Raw genomic sequence first — 5,000 nt, 5'->3', positions numbered from 1 at the left:
GTGTGTGTGTGCGTGTGTCTGTGTGTGTGCGTGTGTATTATTGTGTGTGACATATCGAGAAAAGCAATAATATTAAAAGTACATAGTTCACTTACGGGTTACCATATGGGAATTAACTTCTTCTTAGTTTAGTTATCACGCTGTTTAGCTCTATAAACGAGGTTAGGAAACGGAGTGGTTTTAGGCTGATTCAGACTTGTTTAGAAAGGATAACGTTACACGACGTTACTTTGCGTTGTTACGTTCAGATGTGTTACGTTTGTGTTGGGTCAGGTTGGGCCACAAGTCCTGGGAACAACATTCGAAAAATTGTTGATATTTTTATTCCTTCGTCTGCATTCAGTAGCGTTCGTGTGGAAATAAAAATATAAAATTTTTGTTTATTCTATTGATATATATTTATACCTATCAATCTATTTATATATATACATATATATGTATATATATATATAATATGTATATATATATATATATATATATATATATATACATATATATATATATATATATATATATATATATATATATATATATATATATATATATAAGCTCCTCCGCAAGGACTCGAACCTTTGTCATAGCGACTGCTTATTATGAAGCAGAGACGATAGCTTTGAGCCAACCAGACCCTACAAAAGGAACGACTAGGACACACACACAAAAAAAACGTACACACACACACACACACACACACACACACACACACACACACACACACACACACACACACACACACACACACACACACACACACACACACCTTGGTCTTTCGGATCACGTGTTGGACTCGTGATCGACAGCTATTTCCCTCCCGGAAGAGAGCTCAGAGCTCGTATGGCCGATCTATGGGTAATGCTATGACCTTACACGCACACACACACCCAACTCCCCGCCCACGAGAGTCAGAGTAACGACCCGAAGCGCAGCGATACCGAAATAATTTCGGTCCTGGGCAGGATTCGAACCAGGTACTGCGAGCACCATCGTACTTCGCAGTCCAGCGCTCTACCATCCGCGCCACCGAGTCGTGTGTGTGTGTGTGTGTGTGTGTGTGTGTGTGTGTGTGTGTGTGTGTGTGTGTGTGTGTGTGTATGTGCGTGTGTGTAATGTATATATACACACACACACACACATATATATATATATATATACATATATATATATATATATATATATATATATAATGTGCAGAAAAAAACACTGGGAAATAAGAAGCTTAGTCCGAACGTTTTCGTCTATTCCTTGATAATGTCTTAAATAGACGAAAACGTTCGGACTAAGCTTCTTATTTCCCGGTGTTTTTTTCTGCATATTATTTCCACGTGTACCCTGTGAATTACTGCAATATATATATAATATTGAGAACCATGATTGGTCAGTCATCCCCACAAAGCCGAACAACTAAGCTCCTGATTGGTCATCCCACTTCCATATTATACCTGCGGGTATCCTAGAACCACGTCCATAAAACAGCCAACCTAACTCTCACGCCATCTAGTTCTGGAAACCTAGAACAAACCCAAGACCAACTAAGGCATAGAAGACGCATTAGAGAAGGGGGGACTCCCTCCTCTCCCACCTCCTTCTTCTTCTCCTCACCTTCTTGGTCATGGTACCCAAATTTCTGGACTGGATTGGGTCCCTAACCGGATTTAGAAAAGATCCTGGTGTTTCAAGGCGGATCTGACAGAGGTCCTGGAGACAGCTGGCTGTTGGTGCCCGAGGTGTCGTATAGTAGTATGGTCTCGGAAGAGACTGGTCTCGAAGGTCCCGTCTCGCAAGAGACCGGTCCCGTGGGTGTTTGATCCTGAAGAAGACTGGTCTCGTAAGGGACTGGTCTCGAAGGAGGTCTGGTCTCGTGGGAGTGTGGTCCTGAAGGAGACTGGTCTCGAAGGAGGTCTGGTCTCGTGGGAGTGTGGTCCTAAGAGAGACTGGTCTCGTGGGAGACTGGTCTCGAAGGAGGTCTGGTCTCATAGGAGATTGGTCTCGTGGGCATGTGGTCTCGAAGGATGTCTGGTCTCATAGGAGATTGGTCTCGTGGGCATGTGGTCTCGAAGGATGTCTGGTCTCGTAAGAGACCGGTCTCGTGGGAGTGTGATCGTAAAGGAGACTGGTCTCAAAGGAGGGTGGTCTCGTGGCAGTATGGTCTCGAAGGAGACTGGCCTCGTGGGAGACTGGTCTCGAAGGAGGTCTAGTCTAATAAGGTCTCGAAGGAGTGTGGTCTCGTGGGAGTATGGTCTCGAAGGAACGTGATCTCGTAGGAGATTGGTCTCGCGGCGGTATGGTCTCGTAAGAGACTTGTCTTGTGAGAGTGTGGTCTCGTGGGAGACGTGTCTCGAAGGAGTGTGGTGTCGTGGAAGACTGGTCTCGTGGGAGCGTGGTCTCGTAAGAGACTGGTGGAAGTGTGGTCTCGTAGAAGATTTATCTTGAAGGAGTGGTCTCGCTGGACTGTGTTCTCGAGCACATCAGTTCTCGTAGTAACCTGGTCTCGCAGTTGCCTGGTCTCGAAGAGCTCTGGTCATCCCGTCCTCGAGGAGGGCCATCCTCTCAGGAAGCTGACCTCATAGAGGGCTGACCTGGCTTGCCCTGGAAGGCCTTGACGATGTCCCTGGGGACGGCCGTCTGCATGCAAATGTCTTGCGTAACGCCCTTGCTTATGTGATGCTGTTGCTTCCTCCGCGACGCCACTTTAGGGGGCTCCTTACGGGAGATGAGAAAAGAAGGGCCCCCTAAGAGAAAGTAAGAAGGGAAGGCCCCTTACGTAAGGTAAGTAAGGCAGGGTCCCCTAAGAAGGAATGAGAGAGGAAGTGCTATTTACGGAAGATAAGGAACCCAAAGAGTCGATGGAAGTAAGGCCCCCGTGAGAGTCGATGAAAGTAAGGGCCTCCTGAGAGATGAGGAAGGAAGGGCTTCTATTAGATGAGAAATTAAGGCCCTTTTTCAAAAGATAAGGACCCTAAAGAGAAGGTGAGTAAAGAAGGGCCCCCAGAAAGAAGATGAAAAGAGAGGGTAATAATAGAAGATGAGAAAAGAGGGGCCCTCATGAAAAGGTAAGGAACGGAGGGCCCCAAATAGGAGATGATAAAAGAGGGGCCCTTATAAGAAGATAAGGAACGGAGGGCCCCTTATGAGAAGATGAGAAAAGAGGGGACCTTATGAGAAGATAAGAAACGGAGGGCCCCTTATGAGAGGATAAGGAACGGAGGGCCCCAAATAAAAGATGAGAAAAGAGGGGCCCTCATGATAAGATAAGGAACGGAGGGCCCCAAATAGGAGATGATAAAAGAGGGGCCCTTATGAGAAGATAAGGAACGGAGGGCCCCTCATGAGAAGATAAGGAACGGAGGGCCCCTCATGAGAAGATAAGGAACGGAGGGCCCCAAATAGGAGATGAGAAAAGAGGGACCCTGATGAGAAGATAAGGAACGGAGGGCCCCAAATAGGAGATGAGAAAAGAGGGGCCCCTTACATAAGGTAAGAAAGGAAGAGAGCTGAAGAAAAGATGGAGGGAAGGCAAAACATCAGGAGCCGTTGTTGTTGTTGTTTTTGTCCTCCCTATCCCCATCTGGTACTTTGCCTCCTCTCGGAGACCTCGTTTGTATATAAGAGAACTCCCCCCTTCCCCTTCCCCCCACACATACACCCTCCCCCCCTCCCCTCCCCCGGGGGGGGAGGAGAAAGGGGGGGGATCAGCCTCTATGACCCTGGGAGGGTCTGGTGCAGTGGTGTTGTCGTGGTGGTGTTAGTTATGGTGATGAATAGTAACTTGATGGTATTAGGGATGGTGGTGGTGATGGTGTTGATGTTATTGTTGGCTGTGGTGTTGGTGATGGTATGGGAGGGGTAATGTGGTTGGTGGTGTTCATATTATTGATGATGTTGGTGTTGGGTGATGGATATATTAGTATTAGGATGGTGGTATTAGTATTGGTGATATTTTTGTTATCGGTGGTAGAGTTAGTGTTGGTGGTAGTTGTTGGTATTTGTTAAGGTTAGATAAGTAACAATACTTTCGTGGTGGTGGTGGAGGTGGTATAATGTTGGCTGGAGCGTCAGTGGCGGTGGTGGTGGTGGTGGCTGTGGTGGTGGCTGTAGTAGCTGTGAATATGGTGAAAAGGCTCTACCAAAGATTTAGGTGGGGATTTATAAAACTTGTCTTTCGGCCATATTCCTCGGCCGAGATCCTAAGGAGGAGGGGGGAGGGGGGAGGGGGAGGTTGGGAGGATATGTGTATATATGTATGTATGCGTTGACCCCAGCCCAACTCCATCTTGTGTATTATCTTCTTCTTCTTCCTCTTCCTCTACTCCTCTGTCTTCTTCTGTCTTCTTCTTCTTCTTTTTCCTTCATCTTCTTCGTATATCTCGTTTTCTTCTTCGTCTTCTTCGTCGTTTTCTTCTTCCTCTTCTTCTGTTTCTTCTTTTTTTGTTTCTTCTGCTCTTCCTCCTTCTCTTTGTTTCTTCTTCTTTTAGTCTCCTCCTCCTTCTCCTCCTCCTTCTCCTTTTTCTTCTTATAATTCTCCTCCTTCTTCATCTTCTCCATCTTTTTTTTATTGTCCTTCTTCTCCTTTTCCTCACTCTTCTCCTTCTTCTTTTATTCTATTTCTTCTTCATCTTCATCTCCGTCTTCTCCTCCATCTTTTTCTTTTTCTTCTTTCTTCTTCTCCATCTTCTCATTCTTTTTCTTCTCTTTCTTCTTCTATTTCTTCCTCTCCATCTTCTTCTTCTCCTTCACCATCTTCTCTTTCATTGTGTAGCAGAAGGAAATAGTGACAGTGTCTCATTCTTACAATCTCAGGTCGAATTCCTTCTGTTTGTAATAAGATTTAGGATCAAGAATTTAACTCAAAAGAAATCTAGAATTGACACCTCCCCCTCACAGTAGGTTAGATGGAAGTATTAATAACCCAAGACTACTTTGGGTTTTATTCCATTGCATTCTATTTTATTTAATTTTGGATAGTTTTATTTTAAGTTGAGATCTTGTTCTACTTCATCTTG

Source organism: Oratosquilla oratoria, chromosome 16, assembly GCF_046742065.1.
Source record: "Oratosquilla oratoria isolate Oo_2021 chromosome 16, ASM4674206v1, whole genome shotgun sequence".
Lineage (NCBI taxonomy): Eukaryota > Metazoa > Arthropoda > Malacostraca > Stomatopoda > Squillidae > Oratosquilla > Oratosquilla oratoria.
Note: the sequence above shows the minus strand (reverse complement) of the source record.